The sequence below is a fragment of the Mustela lutreola genome, chromosome 10, assembly GCF_030435805.1.
Source record: "Mustela lutreola isolate mMusLut2 chromosome 10, mMusLut2.pri, whole genome shotgun sequence".
Lineage (NCBI taxonomy): Eukaryota > Metazoa > Chordata > Mammalia > Carnivora > Mustelidae > Mustela > Mustela lutreola.
This window is the reverse complement of record NC_081299.1, coordinates 80,372,509-80,389,440: the sequence shown is the minus strand read 5'-3', so window position 1 is coordinate 80,389,440 and position 16,932 is coordinate 80,372,509.

Sequence of the window (16,932 nt, the reverse complement as noted above, 5' to 3'; positions counted from 1 at the left end):
GGGGCACACGATGTCCCGGGAAGGGAGAAAATCATCCAGCAGACTGCAGATGGGAGGGAGTGACTTCTTTTTGTGGGCATGGGGTGGAGTTGCAGATGAAGGCCAGAGAGGAGAAAGGATCAATTCTTTGGACTATCATCTTTTTTTTTTTTTTTTTAACAGGTTTTTTTTTTTTTTTAAGATTTTATTTATTTGACAGAGAGAGATCACAAGTAGGCAGAGAGGCAGGCAGAGAGAGAGGAGGAAGCAGGCTCGCTGCTGAGCAGAGAGCCCGATGTGGGACTCGATCCCAGGACCCTGAGATCATGACCTGAGCCAAAGGCAGCGGCTTAACCCACTGAGCCACCCAGGCGCCCTGGACTATCATCTTGAAAGAAAATTGGATGAAAGGGCAATAGAAGATAGGCAGAGAGAGAAGTAGAGTCTCTGGAGTTCGTGAAAAGCAAACTAAATTGAGAGCTCTTTGTGGCTAGGACTGGGTCTGGCTCGTGTTCACGGCCCTTTGAAGGAGGCAGTGACAGTAGGCTCGCAGTCATCGCTGAGTCCAGCTGACCACGTTACCTCCCTCTAGAGTATAGAAATAGGGAGTCCACCATTCAAACACAAATAAAACACGGCAGAACAGTCTTGATCTCACAAGAGTATTGAAAGGGGATTCTAGCTAGACACGGAAATGAGGTTCCCGGCACCTACTACGGCCACAGCTGTGTTTGCTCCCCACTGTGAAAGGCTGGGCCAGTGCAGGCTAGAAAGAGCACCCAGATGGCCCACCCTCCTGGAAGGGGTCCCCCACAGACACCCTGAGCAAGCATTAAAATAAGAGAAAAAGCAGGTCACTGTCCAGTTGTTCATGAATTTCAAATCCCTCTCTTCCTCTGCTCCAAAGAATTCCAAGGGTTATCAACAAAACTCTAAACATGACATGTTTGATATAACATCATATTCTCTGGAAGGATGGGAAAATCAAACCTTTGCTGTCCCCTAAAAAATAGTAGCCTGAAAGGAAAAAAGTGGTAGAAACTTCAGAGAAATAAAGGAAAACAGACCCATAGTGTATTGGGTTCATTTTATTGGTTTGCTTGCCACGAACAATCGGTATCAGTATGGGAGAAGCTGTCATACACTTGGCAGTGTTTCATTATGCCAGAGAAAGAAGGCGTGCCTTTATACCCGAGTCAACAGAAGAGAGCTTGGCATGGGGGCGTGTCCTGCAGTAAAGTGTGCTTTGGCCATTACCTTGAATTCCTGCTCTCACAGGGCTCCCTGGGACAGAGCTTAGTCCACCATGTGGGGGAGGGGGTGATAGAACAAGTCCCAGAGAGGGCATCTGACTGCCTGTTTCCATTAGGCTGCTCCTACCTTGCCAGGAACAACTACGTCATTATGTGATTCTGAGGCCTCATAATCTAAGGAATGTGAATGGATCCACTAAAGAAGGGAAAGCCAGTCTGGATAGTAACGAGGTGTCTGGCTGTTCACAGGGAAGGAATGCATTTCAGATCTGAATGAGGCCACACTGCGATGATCAGGAGGATTCCTGATTGCACTTTAAAAAAAAAAAAATTATTTATTTTTTAAATTTCTTTTCAGTGTTCCAGAATTCATTGTTTATGCACCACACCCAGTACTCCATGCAATACGTGCCCTACATAATACCCACCACCAGGCTCACCCACCTCCCACCCCCCTGCCCTCCAAAACCCTCAGATTGTATTTTCAGAGTCCCCAGTCTCGTGTTTCTCCACCTGTCCTTATTGCTGAGACTGAACACCTGCTGCTAAAATCCACACTGTCCGTAGTACTCGGAGCAGAAAAGCCTATTAATTTTTTCCTGGTATCCAGAAACTGCTGCCCTCCTGTGGGCCAAATTATACTTCATTACTTATCCTGGCCCTTGATGTATCATAAAGCTAACTGTTAGTAAACAAACATTCAAAAAAAAAAAAAAATTCAGGCTTTGAAAATAGACCTTTACGATCTCAAATTACTGAATAAGTTTGACTTACATATAAGTAGTCAGTACTGGTGAAATCCAAAGACATTTTACCCTAGTTACAGCTAATGACCTATAAAAGTACCTGTCTCTAAAGTAAAATAAGGAACAATTATCCCTGCCCATGAAATAGGAGATAAACTCATTCCCAAGTGCAATTCTTACTTGTTCTAAGACATGAGTATTTAGCAGGTGTTATTTCTTCTTTAATGGTTGCCTGATGTTTGTTACTGCTATCATGTAACTTTAGTTCAGAAACTTATAGTGGGCACTTGTTCCCCATGCCATAGCCCCTGCTTTTCATCTGGGGTCTAGGTGATTCTGGCTTTGCCATTCAATACATTCCTTCCTTGTTACTGCAGACATTGGTTTAGGCACAGGATCTAACCTCATCTAGGAAAGATGAATCTCAGGGCTTTTTCTGGGACTGTGGGCACACTCTTTCTTGGGGAATATAATGAAGAAACCTGTGGCCCCCAGAGCTGCAGGCAGTTATCTCAAGACCACAAAGGGAGCCAGCTTCAGCTGGAGATAACACACTGGAGAGCAGTGCAGGGTGAAGGAAAGAAACTAAGTCACCAAGCTACTGGATCAAACCTTGCCTGAAGTTCTCCCTACCCATGGACTTTTCACAGGATATAAGCCACTTAATTGCCTAAGTAAGCTTTGGCTCAGGTTTTTTTTGCCAAAAAGCACCTGAACTGAAGCTGGGAAAGCACTGACCATGGAGTATAAACAGAGAGAAAGAAGGACGTTTATACTATAAATGTCTGTGTTCATGCCCTCCCAACTACTAAATGATTTTGCCCTGAAATAATCCCTGCTTGCTGGCACTGTAAAGATAGCCTTTTCCATTCAGTTATTTCTATCAGAACACAAACATACTGTATTATTCTCTACTTTAAAAAATGAATCTTTCTTTGACCTGATAGAAGCCCTCATCTGGATTTCCTTCTCATTTCCTGCTTCTTGGACACCATCCTCAATTTGTAAATATTGGATCACCTTAGTGCTCCAACCTATTGTCTATCAATAATCATTCTCTGTGAAATATAGCCAAGCCCATGGCTCTATCATTTCGCTCTATCCTGCTGTATGCCCTTATCATCTGCATGCAGATGACTCCCAGTGCCCCCAGGCTCTTTCCGACACTCCCGAGCTATGCAGCAGACCTAACTACTACAGCATCTCTACCCATATGTCCAATTAGCACCTCAATCTTAATATGGCCAAAGAGAATCTGTAATTCCGCCCCCTCCCAAACCTGTTTCTTCCCATCTTTCCTACGTCAAAAAATGGCACCACTTCTGGCTCAGGCCCAAACCCTTTGTGTCACCGCTGACTTCTCTTTCTTCTCCCATTCAATCTATTAGCAAAGAGGTCAGCTCTACCTTTAAAATACCCCAGTTCCAGAGATGCCTGCGTGGCTCAGTAGGTTAAGCATCAGGCTTAGGTCATGATCAGGGTCTTGGGATAGGGCCCTGCCTTGGGGGGGTGGGGTGTCTATGCTCCGTGGGGAGTCTTCCGGTTCCTCTCTCTCTGCTCCCAACCCCCCCTCTTAGCTCACCCTAGCTCTCACTCTCTTTCTGGAATAAAGAAATAAATCTTTAAAAAAAGAATGCTCCAGTTACAAAAGTTAACCTCCTCCTCAGCTATCCCGCTAACGCCAGCCATTCTCATCTCCTATTGGATTATTTCCACAACCTCCTAGCTGGAGGCCTCCCTATTCCCACGCCGGGTCCCTATATTCCATTTTCCTCACAGCGATCATAGCTATCCTTTTAAAATTATATATTGTGTTTTCAGGGGTACTGCTCTCAACCCTCCAAGAGGACTCTGGGGTGGGGGGAGTTGGAATGATTCCAGATTAGAGTTAATCAAGGGGAAATGCTCACAAGGTGTGAATAGGCACACTGAAGCCCCAGCCTGTGTGAAGGTTGGCGTGAAGGCCAGCGCGCTTAGAGAGGGGTGCGAGCCGGATGCCGCAGGTTCCCCTCGGTCTTCACCCTCTCCTACTCTAACTGGCTTTTCCCCCCGACTTCTCCCTCTGCCACCCAGAGGCCCTGGGCCCTGCGCCAGATGCAGAGGGAACAATTTTCTCTAGGGTTTTCTACCAGGTCTCTCTGCGAGTTCAAAGAGAAAATGGGCATGGTCCTTTGTGTGGATTCTCGAAGGCCTCAAGGAAGAGGCAGGTGGGAGCTGGCAGGGGTCTCACCCCCTCCCATCCCGTCTCCCCGGGGCTCCTCCTTCTCCCCGACTTCCCGGGGGGCTGCCCTGGCAGCAAGAAGCCCAAAAGGCCGTTGAGCTCAGGCACAGGGGCACCTGCTCAGCCCGACCCGGGCCCACGCCTCCACCCCTGCTCCAACCCTGCTCCAACCCCCCACCCCCGCTCCAACCCGGTCTCCCACACCCACCCCGGCCTTGCTCCCTGCTCTGGAGCCCAGGGCGCTGCGATGGTACAGACAGAGGGACAAGGCCCATGGATACAGCAGTTGTAACTTTCTTCACTTTTTTAACCCTTGATATAATTTTAATTTAGGCTCCCTTTCCACCAGCTAGTAGAAACCCTTCTGAGTGATTTGGCGATTCCCTGGAACCTCCGCTTTTTCCCTGTGTCCAGTCTGCCACCCCCATTGCCAGGACCTGACTACAGGTCCCTCCACTTCCCTCTGGTTGGCCTTTCCCTCCAGCCTGGGAAATCTATGCTAGGCGGAGATCGCTGGGCTGGAGGTTGGGGGAGCCTCACTCCTACTTGTTGCCTGTCCTCAGTACATCTGCTGGCTGTGCACTAGTCCTGTCTGTCCAGGCTGCCCTGAACCAGAGCAAACCTCATGTCCCTCTGCTTTGTGCTTCCATCTCCCCCCTGAACACTGATTATACAACTTCGGACTAAGTGGGAAGAAGGGTCAAGGCTGAAAGGATCCCTCCAGTCACATGGTTGAAGCAGGAGCATTCCTCTTCTTACAGGGTGACCCAGACCCCTGGGGAGAGTTCTTTTGTCTCAGACTGGGTATCTGGATCAACTGTAGCCAGGGACAAAGATACTATAATTGGTCCACTTTGAGACAAGCTCTCACCCCAGACCAAGAGCAGCCATGTGGATAGTGGTAGGAAACAGGGCCTCTGAGATGACAAGAGGAAGAAATGCTGGGTAGATGATCTCGGAGGTGCCCTGTACATGTCCCAGACGAGGCAGGAGGTAATGGCAAAGACGACGACTTAATGAGAAGACAACAGCAAAAACTGTAAAGGGTGGTGAGACAAGATAGTACAAAAAAGAACTGAGGAAACTGGCAGGAAGAAACCTGGTTAGGGCCTATCCTCTGTCCCAAGAGCTCTGGCAATATTCTGGGATGGCGGGGGTAGGGGGAGATAGTAATTAGAAAATGGAAATCAACTAGTATCTTGTGAAGATTTTTGACCATTACTCCAATGATCTATTAGAACTAGAGATACTGAAGCACAGACATGAACAGGAAGAAGTCCAGCCTAGTGTTACACATGTGGAACTAGAAACATAAACTGATGGCCAATTTCTAACAACAAGTCCACAAGTCCACAGGTCAAGTGGCAAAAATTCAAATTTCTGTTCTTTTCCTGAAATCAGCCTGCAAAATTCATGCAAAATCTTTATAAGACACACTAAATTGGCCAAAGCACCTCACAAAAATAATAGAGAAAATTAAACAACTGTAGTTAAAGCTATTATAAGAACTCTAATTTTCTCAAAAAAGCTCTTAGTAATTATATGCTGTTATGTCCATCAAAACAATTCTATATAAAATGCTAAGATTCAAAACTCAACAAATCAACTCATAATTTGTAAAACGAAAATTAAGAACCTTGCCTTACTAAGACTTGAATACAGATCAACTGCACCTTACAAAACTTTTCTACTTCTTGTGTAAGCAGATGTAATCCTTTTAATCAGGATTAGAGTCTAAATTGCTGAAGTCTTTGTCTATGTGCTTCTGGGTCTAAAAGAATTTCCTTGAAAACATATCCAATACAAAAGTAAAACTTCTAGATCTCAATATCATCAGCATTTCTATTCAATGTAAGCACTTTTAATATTAAAAAAATTATCAGTTATCAGTTACTGGAGATACTCCTCATAGAGGTATTTAGTTAGTCTTACGCGGAAGCATAGTTTGAGCTCATTTAACTCAAACTTCAAGAAGTTGTTAAGTACAGAGATCTGAAACAAACATCTACTACTGGTTTTACTACATTTCCATTCACAAAATTATAATTTATTGCTCTAGCATTGGCTCTGTCCCCAAATCCTAAGATTTTTATAAATGATCGTCCAAATTGATAATGATTCGCTTCTGTTTTACTCAGAGTGTGCAAAGATACAAAGAGAACATCCCAAAGCAAATGCAATTGGCTCTACTATGCTGATATATTAAGACTCTACTTGAAACTCAGTTTTTAATATGTTAATAACACTAGTTATGAGAAGCATCTTGACACTTCTTTTGTCAACAAACAAAAAGCCAAATCTGTCCCCTTTGGATTCAGTGTAAAGGAGTCCTGACATTTATGTTTGTATCTTCTGTTTCCTTCTATAAGCACTATGACCCTAGACAATGAATTCTATTTGCATTTGCTAAAAAAAATTTTTAATTTCATACCAACTAATACCATAATTTCTAGAGTCATCTTTACTTCTTGTTCCCATCATTATATTGAAATTAAGTCTTCCATAGTTCCAAACTCAGATTTACGTAAACATTTTCTCAAGAAAACAATGGTTGCCCACTGAATCTCCATCTCTTAATGACATCTACAATTCTTATCTCAACTTTTTCTAAAATCTAAAAGCCATGTACATGTATCCTCAAGCTTTATTTATTTTCTGACATATTCTCTAATTAGCTGGAGTTTAAAATCAAGCTTTTTTTTTTACTCCCATATTTATGACACTAAAATTCTTATAGTAGCAATAAAAGAAAGAACCAAGCTGAGAATATCACTTATGATTTAACAAACACTGACCTTTATTTTTAATGAATTCAGATATTAAATTCCAATTTCACTTAAATGACATCAGTGGTTCAAGTTACTATAATAGTTTATGGCTTAAAGCAATGGTTCCCAGTCAGGGTGATTTTGCCACCATGCCTACCCAAGCCCTAGCCTTCTCAGGACATTTGCCAATGTCCTGGAGACATTTGGGGTTGTTAAAACTGGGGGGAGGGGCACTACTGCCATCAAGTGGGATGCTACTAAACATCACAGAAATCCTGGCCTAAAGGTTAGAACAAAATAACACATATGGACACATCCATATATGTATACAATGAAACTGAACCCAATCTAATTCCTTTTTTACTATCTCATATAAAGGTTTACATTGCAAAACTCTGCTCTAAGTTATAAAATGAAACTTGAGATAGGAACTTAGTACCATAAATCTTTAAAGTAAACTTAAGAAGCAAAAATCTCTGAAGATTTTAGGAAGATCCAAGATTTTCCCTATGTAAAGATTTTTTAAAAATTACACTTACGAGAGGCATGGCGGTGATGAAGTTGAATAAGTATCTCTTGAAATCTTTCCTGCTATGACCAATGATACCACTGCAAACCAGCACATGCAATGCATTAGTTGCAAAAGAAGCAATATCGAACTCTAAGAAAAGCTCTAAAATTACTCTTGGAAGTTTTTATTGACTCAAAAGATTCAGTAAGGAAAAAAAGATGCCAAAAAGCATTTTCTTGAAGAAACGGGTTTCCAACTTTGAAATTTGACATTTGAAACAGGCTTCTTGAACATCAGTCTATGAATGGCAAAATTAAATAACAACAATTTCCTTAGTTCTTTTCCTTCATAAAAAATGGTAATTTAAAGAAAGGCTCATGCTGCCACAAAAGGGATTTAGATGGCAAAACAATTAACAACTTTATAGAGCCAGAAATGGGTTATTATGGATGAAATAAACTAGTATTTGTTTTCAAATATTTTAATACCCTGATTCTCATTTGTATGAACTAATGGCAGAGATAGCCCAATGACAGATCAGCAAACTCTCAGAGTAAAAGATCAAGAGTAAATATTTTAAGCTCCTGTGGGCCAGAAGAGCTCTGTTCCAATTACTGTGTTCTGCTATGGCAGAGGAAAAACAGCCAAGAATGAGACTAGCTGCATCCTAATAAAATTTTCCCAAACAGATGGCAGTGGGATTGGACCCATGGAGTCTTATCTGCTGACACTAGGACTAAATCATAGGTCAGAGAGTAGACTAGTGGGGTCCCCAGAGCCTCGGAATGGTTCTCTAGCAGCTTCAGATCTGTTAACACACTTCAACTAGACCAACTCCTCTTTCACCTTTTTTTTTTTTTTTTAAATCTTTTATTTATTTATTTGACAGAGATCACAAGCAGGCGGAGAGGCAGGCAGAGAGAGAGGAGGAAGCAGGCTCCCTGCGGAGCAGAGAGCCCGACGTGGGACTCGATCCCAGGACCCTGAGATCATGACCCGAGCCGAAGGCAGCGGCCTAACCCACTGAGCCACCCAGGTGCCCCCTCTTTCACCTTTTTAATGTATTTTACGTATTTACTTGTTCTAAAAATATCCATTAGGAACTTATTTAAAGGATGCCAGTTTAAGCGGCTGCCTTCAGCTCTGGTAATAATTCTGGTGTCCTGAGATCGAATCCCACATCAGGCTCCTTGCTCAGAGGAGAGCCTGCTTCTCCCTCTGCCTGTTGCTCCCCCTGCTTGTGTTCTCTCTGACAAATAAATAAATAAAATCCTTTAAAAGAGAACTTATTTAAAGTAAGAATCCTACTTTTTGAAAATCTTAATATAATATAAGGATCTTTGAGTACCATATATCTAGGATCTCTAAAAAGATATAACTTATTTGATCACATACTGTTTTTTAAAAAAATATTTATTTATTTATTTATTTATTTATTTGACAGAGAGAGAGAGAGAGATCCAGATCACAAGTAGGCAGAGAGGCAGGCGGGGGGTGGGGGAAGCAGGCTCCCCGCTGAGCAGAGAGCCCCGATGTGGGGCTCCCTGCTCAGCGGGGAGCCTGCTTCTCCCTCTACCCCTCCCCACTGCTCATGTTTGCTCTCCTCTCTCTCTCTCAAATAACAAAAATACTTTAAAAAAGAAAAGAAATTTCCCCTTGTGCTGAGAACTCTTAGGACCGACCCTCCTAACAGGGTTCTTGTGTATCATGCGGAGTCTAGCTAGTCAACCTGTCATGCATTGCACCCTGCCTAGTGCTGCCTCTGTCTTACTGGGACTCTGTGCCTTTTGACCACCTTCTGTCAATTCCCCTTTCCCCTCCAACAACCCTCAAGTAACCACAAGTCTGACCTCTTTTTCTACGATACTGGCCATGGTGCTGGTGTTAGATTTCACATATACATGAGATCATACAGTATTAGTGTTTCTCTGACTTACTCCACGGAGCATAATGCTTTCAAGGTATATCCATGGTGTTGCAAATGGTACAATTTTATTTTTTTATGGCTGAATAATATTTCATTGCGCCACAACCTCTTTAGCCATCCACCAGTGGTCAATGGACAATTTGTTTCCATGTCAATAATCCTGCTCTGAACGTGGGGGGTTGCAGACATCTTTTTCAAGTTACTGCTTTTATTTCCTTTAGATACATTCCCAGAAGTGGAATTGCTGGATCATATGGTATCTCTATTTTTTTTAATCTTTGGAGAATCCTCCATACTGCTTTCCATAGCAGCTGCACCAATTTACATGTCCACCAACAGTGCACAAGGGCTTCCTTTTCTCCGCATGCACACCAGCATTTCTTATCCCTTGTCTTCTTGATGATGGCCATTCTAACAGGTGTGAGGGGAGATCCCATCGTGATTTTAATTTGCATTTCCCTGATGACTAGCCATGTTGAGCATCTTTTCATGTACTTGTTGATTATCTGTATGTCTTTGGAACAATGTCTTTTCAGGTTCTTTGTCCATTTTTTTAGTTTTTGGTTTTGGGGTTTTTTTGGTTGTTGTTTTGGGATTTTTTTTTCCCCAGGGTTGTTTTTTGTTTGTTTGCTGTTGCTCTGTATGAGTTCTATATATATTTTGGATATTAACCCCTCATCAGATACATGGTTTGAAAATATTTTTTCCCATTCTTTTCATCTTGTTGATGAAACAAGATTGTTGATGGTTTCCCTTGTTGTGGAGAAGCTTTATATTTTGATGTAGTCCCAGTTGTTTATTTTTTATTTTGTTGCTTGTGCTTTGAGTATGATTTCCAAAAGGTCATGACTAAGGAGCTTTATTCCTGTTTTCTTCTAGGAGGTTCATGGTTTCAGATCTTACACTGAAGTTTTTAATCCATTCTGAGTCCATTTTTCTGAGTAGTGTAAGATAGGGTTTAGCCATCCGTGCTGTACTGAGAAGCCAAGTAATTTTAATGCCTAATAAATTTTGAGAACCACTGGCTTAATCTCTTTTTTACTACAATAAGAGTAGCTAGAGATCCACATGGCCTAGCCCTTGAAGAGGTCAGAATACACCCTCTTGTGAGGCCAAAATCAAAATAATACATAAAGCACAGATAAAATTCTCCCTCCGCAGGCTGTGCCCTGCCCAGGAGAACGTTTGTCACAGATGAGTCTGTCAGTATTTTTCGGGTTGCAAGGAACAGAAAGTCTCTCAAGAGAACTTCAGTGAAATTGGGAAGCCTGTTTTCTCTTTTGTCAAGTACACTAACTGGCCCAAAGCTCTTCAGCTCATTTAAGCCTCATTCAGTCATTTACAAGATTACCATTATTAGAGCCTCAATAATGAACAACTAAAAATAACACTTTTCCTGTGGAGAAATAGAAATACTAAAAAATAAAAAGAAAATCCAGGAATTTGGAAAGTGAGAAATTTCAACTCATTTTGAATGTGCAAAATTTAATAAACTTTTAAATAGGGTTCTAAGAAAAAATCTTTAAGGAAAAGGTTCTTGACATAACATTGTCTCTCCAATGTAATTTTTCAAAAACTACCAAAAAAGTCTGTTCCATCTGCAAGGTAACTTTTGTTCCCTGAGCATTCACCAAACCAGAGAATTTAAAAAGTAACATTTAGGGATGCCTGGGTGGCTCAGTAGGTTAGGTTAAAAGTCTCTGCCTTCTGCTTGGGTGTTGGTCCTGGGGTCCTGGAATCGAGCCCCGCATTGGGCTCTTTGCTCAGCAGGGAGCCTGCTTCCCTTCCTCTCTCTCTGACTACTTGTGATCCCTGTCTGTCAAATAAATAATAAATAAAATGAAAGAAAGAAAGAAAGAAAGAAAGAAAGAAAGAAAGAAAGAAAGAAAGAAAAGAAAAGAAAAGAAAAGAAAAGAAAAGAAAAGAAAAGAAAAGAAAAGAAAAGAAAAGAAAAGAAAAGAAAAGTAACATTTAGAGGGGCCCAGAGTGTGCTTTTCTCCCTCACAGCAGCCTGAAAGGGAAGTGTGGTTTATAACTAAAATTGTGGCGCCACCTTCAGTTCATAGGGTGGATTGACAATTTGACCCGATGCTTCTAAACTGGATTATAAAAAGAAAGGAGTCTTAAAACCAAATACCTGTAAATGATTAAGCATGAAGGCACATGGCAGCAGGGTGGGGTGGGGTGGGGGCAGAATCATTAAACCAAACTACCTTATGCAGCGTGCTGCAACTCTACCTGTGGGGGGTCTCTTTAGTCCAGAGTGTGACCTCCACCCTAGCTCCTGCTCCTTCAAGTATACTCGGGGTTCAGCAGCTTCGGCATCATTTGAGACCCAGCGAGAGATGGAAATTCTCAAGCCCCACTCCAGACCTACTGAATCAGAACGTTCATTTTCCAGATGATGTGTGCACTCACCAATGTCGGAAAAGCTATGTTCTATGTACTTTCCCAACCATTCTGTCCATATTCCCAATTTCACAAATCCAGGGTAAAGGGTGCAGGGCGGAAAATGCACAGATACTTTATCGACAGAATTACACAGCCTTGATGAGATGTCATTTACTGAACTTACATTTCAGCAAGCCAAAAGTAAAGGCAGAGTCCCAAATATATTACAAATATTACACTTTCCGATTATGTATTTTGTCATTTTCCAAACATAAGACTTTGAGGACTTCTGCCTCATCTGCAGCTCTCTAAAGACCAAAAGCTCTCCTGCTTCAGCTGCACTGATTCACGTGCCTTGCTTGTACCCACCTTTCAGAGTAGCTCAGAATGTTCCCTGGGTCTCAGCCAGGTGCTTTCCTTCCCTGGATTCCCAGCACTCTCCCCACCACCTCACAATACTCTTCCACTCCTCCACAGGACCCTTAATGTTGTACAAAATAGTTCTTTACCTGTCTTGGCTCCTTTTCTGGATCATAATTGCCTTCAAAAAGCCAAGATAATACATTGGAATTCACTCACTTATTCATTAATTTATTCTAATACTAAACACCTACTATGGGCCAAGCATTGTGGATTTGATTGAAAAACACTGAGCACAATCCCAGCATTTATAGAGCTCACATGTTTGTAGGGTAAAAGGTCAAACAAGTGGGTGCCTGGGAGGCTCAGTTGTTAGGTGGCTGCCTTCAGCTCAAGTCATGATCCCAGGGTCCTGGGATTGAGGCCCACATTGGCCTTCCTGCTCAGGGGGAAGCCCGCTTCTCCCTCTCCCGCTCCCACAGGGAGTAATTCCCAAAGCCATGACTCCCTGAACAAGAGACCGAAGGCTCCCTTTTATTAGGACTTGGGACGAATTTTCAGAGGGTCATCTTAACATTATCATAAGGCTGAGACATTTCTGGCACTTTGATTCATCTGCTCAGGGGTTTTCCTCAAATATTTCTTTTTCTGTTCCATCACTTTGTTAGTTTCTAAAGGTAACGCTGAGATGGAAGCTTCTAGGAGCTTCCTGAGTTCAGGAGGTCAGACTGGTGACAAAAATGCCTCCTCTGGTTTTATTCCGCTCCTCCTTCTGGAGGGGCCCAGGGTGGAGGGACATCTTCTGTAGCTTCTACCTGTCAGACATGGCGTGTCCTCGCAGGGATTCAGAAAGGAGCAGAACTGTTTCTCCCCTCGTTTGAGATCTGTGTGTCACCAGATTTTACCCCTAGCTGTTCGCCCCCTCGTGTTACTCCCAACCCTCTCTACGCTTGGCCACAGACTGCACTGAATAGTTGAGTATGCAGGTTCCAAAGAGTAGTAAGCTGAGCAGGATTACCAGGGGCCCCAGGAAGGAGAGGAACCACATTGCGCTGGGTAGGGCCCTTCTGACGGCCTCCCTGTCCCCCTCAGGAAAGCCTCTTCCTCTTTGTTTGAGGGTAGGCAGCCAAGCTGCCTGATCAAAGATTTTCTTTTAATTTTTAAAAAGATTTTATTTATTGCAGCACCTGGGTGGCTCAGTGGGTTAAAACCTCTGCCTTCTGCTCAGGTCATGATCCCAGGGTCCTGGAATGGAGCCCCGCATCGGGCTCTCTGCTCAGCAGGGAGCCTGCTTCCCTCTTTCTTTCTGCCTGCCTCTCTGCATACTTGTGATCTCTGTCAAATAAATAAATATCTTTTTTAAAAAGATTTTATTAATTTGCTTGTCAGAGAGCAAGTGAGCGAGTGCACACACACAAGCATGAGCAGGGGGAGGGGCAGGGGGAGGGGCAGAAGGAAAGAAAGGCTCCCTGCTGAGCAAGAGGCCCCATGCGGGACTTGATCCCAAGGCTCTGGGATCATGACCTGAGCCGAAGGCGGACACCTAACCGACTGAGCCACCCAAGCGTCCCATCAAAGATTTTCTTAATATTGACTTTGACTGCAGGCACAACACGAAGTATTAAGTACTGGCCAGACCCCCTCCCACTAGCAGGTGGTGCAGAGCCAGTCTATCATCACCTACTTACATTCCCCAGGGAACTGCACTCCCCAGGGCGCTCCAGTGTGTCTGGAGTTTGCTCGTTTCAGATATCCTAGAACAACGGAGACAACGACTCCTACCAGGGCAGGGTTCATTTCAAGATCGGAAGGCTCAGAGCATCAAAGCCCATCTCTAGAAGCCGAGGAGCAAAGCAAAGGCAGCCAGAAAACGCTCCGTTCTACCAGGTGCTAACAATGACCTGTGCCGCTCACGACTGAACAGTCCTAGAAAACGCTGCAGGCCACTCAGGGGCTGGCAGCAGACAGGACTGCAGAAACCAGAGCAGCAGAGCCAGGATCCTTTACACTGAGCGCCCCTACCCCTGGGGGCTTCGCCTACCTCGAGGATGAGACGGACAGAAGGGTCAGCGGTGTGGGTGGCTCGCGGGCGTGTTTGTCGTCCTCTGTCGTGGGAGCGCGGCATCCCGAGGTTCTGGCAAGGGAAAGCGGCCTTTCCACCCCGCAGCGGTGGGTCCGGGGCGGGCCCCCTTCTAATTTTAGAGATGTGTGGCTCACTGCAAGAGGTGGGGTCCTGTCTATACTGGGTGTAATTGGGCCTGTGGCGACTGGTTTCTCCCCGTCTTGAAGTACACCCCACCCCAGGTTCGCGTGGCTGATTTCAGTGGGGCATGTGAGGGGTAGGCAGACGGCTCCACCACCTGGTCAAGGTCCACTGTGTGCTTCAAACCCGAGAAACCCCTGCGTCGGGTGGTGGGGAGTAGAGCCTGGAGGAAAGGGCCTCCCCTGGGTCATCTCGAAGGAGCTGAGTTTTAGTTTAAGCCTTTGGGGCAGCTCCTATCCTAGTGGGAGCTCCTGGTAATAGTCTGGGTTTCGTGGGTCTTTTCAGGGTTCGGTGAGCCCCTTCTGTCCTTCAGGGTAGCTCCTGGAAGCATGCAGCAGCTCCCACTCGTGGCAGCACCTGACTGACCCTTCTTAGCGCCATTCAAAGGTCCCCTCTCGCTCTCAGCTGCCCGCTCTGGGTTCTGCAGTGACCTCTGGGACAGAGCGCCTCCCACTTCTCTTTCGGAGCTCTATGCCTTTCCCCGGTCTTGCCTAGGTAATTCTTCACTGCATGTTGGCTCTAGGATGCCTTGAAGAGGTGGCTTTTTAAGTTCTGTCCAATCTTTTAAATTGTTTTCAGCAAATCTTATCATTTCTCCTTTCAAAATACTTCCAGAATTCTACCCCTTCTCACCACGCTCACTGCCACTCCCCTGCTGCAGTTGCCCCTCACCACCACTGACCTGATTATGGCAAGGACCTCCTTACCTGCTTCCACCCCTCTGCTGTCAGCGCCTCAGCACAGCGGCCTGAGAGCCCACAAAACCTAAGCCAGATCAAGTCCACCCCTTTGTTCATGTCTCTAATAACGTCCCATCGGACACGAACCTACAAAGTCCCACATAATCTGGAGCCTCTCTCTGCCTCTGAATTTATCCCCTGCTCCTTGCCCCACACTCACTCCCTTAGTATTTGTGCCTCTTCAGTGTTTCCTAAGGCATTAGGACTCCAGGGCCATATCACTAAGCATCCCAAATCTGACAGCTTAACACAACCAAAGCCACGCTTTCTGTTGGTCAAGAATTCGGAAAGGGATTGAGAAGCACTTCCCACTCAGAGTTATTCAAGAGACGTGCAGTCAAGATATCCTCTGGGGCTGCAGGTATCTCTGAAGGCAACCCAGGGGCTGGGGACCCATGTTCGAGATGGCCTACTAACAGGCTGGCAAGTCAGCCCAGGCTAGGGCCTGGGACCTTCCTTCCAGCCACCAGGGGGTCCTTACTAGGAGCTGGTTTCCCTCAGAGCGAGCCATCGGAGCAGGAGAGGGGAAGCCACAGTGCCCCTGATGCCTTGGCCTCCAACGCTGCACATGGTCACTTCTGTTGTGTTCCTTCATCACACCCGGCCAGCAGGAACTCAGCATGAGGGCACATGATACACAGGTGAGACTACCCGGGGTGAGAATCTTGGGAGCTATCAGGGAGGCCACTTCTCATACGTTAACAGGCCAGGCATGGCCCACCTCCTGGTTTTTCTCTTTACCACTGCCTTCGGCTTAAAATGTCCTTGCGTCAAATATCCATATGGCTAGCTCCCTCACCTCCTTTACAACTTTCACTCAAGTATTATCTTTTCAGTGAGGCCTGCCCACCCCCAACCCCCCACCCCGCCTAAAATGGAAACATATTTATCCATATTTCTTCATGCATCCCTGTTGGAACCCCTGCATCCAACAGGGGTTCACTTCTAAGATCTTTGTGACTGCAGTAAACTGGATCACATGCTTTAATCTCACTCAAACAGGTCTGTCTCAGGTCCACAAAGCTCATCTTAGAGGGTATTGCAACTGGTGAAGTTAGGAATCCAGATGTGACAAAATTCGGTCACTCCCCAAAACCTAACAACTATTTGTGGGCCCTTGGTGGGGCGAGTTGACATATTGCTATTTTCCTTTCTGAGGAAGACCTACCTCATTGCCCCTCAGACATAATAAACTCCAAGTATTTTACAGCTTCTTTAGATACTGGGCCCTTTTCTTTTGATACCCTATGTAGCCCTTGCTAGCTATAGTATTTTTGTGACACACAACACCTCATAATCAGAATTACAAGTGATGGCATTATACCGGGACATACTAGAACTTCAGGGATTTTAGATAATTTCTGGAGCAGCCAGAGCATTTACCCACACAATATAATCTAAGAAGATTTATCATCACTTAGTTGATAATGCTTTCCATACCAAATAAATAAGCCTAACTAGTCAAAAAGTTTTCATTTTTTGGAGAAGCTGTCAAAAATATCAGAAGCTTTTAAAGTACACATCTAGGGTGCCTAGGTGGCTCAGTGGGTTAAAGCCTCTACCTTCAGCTCAGGTCATGATCCCAGGGTCCTGGGATCGAGCCCCACATCAGGCTCTCTGCTCAGCAGGGAGCCTCTTCCCCCTCTCTCTCTGCCTGCCTCTCTGCCTACTTGTGATCTCTGTCTGTCAAATAAATAATAAATAAAATCTTTTAAAAAGTAAATAAATAAAGTACACATCTAAGTGGGATTGCAGATCATCACAAAACTTTTA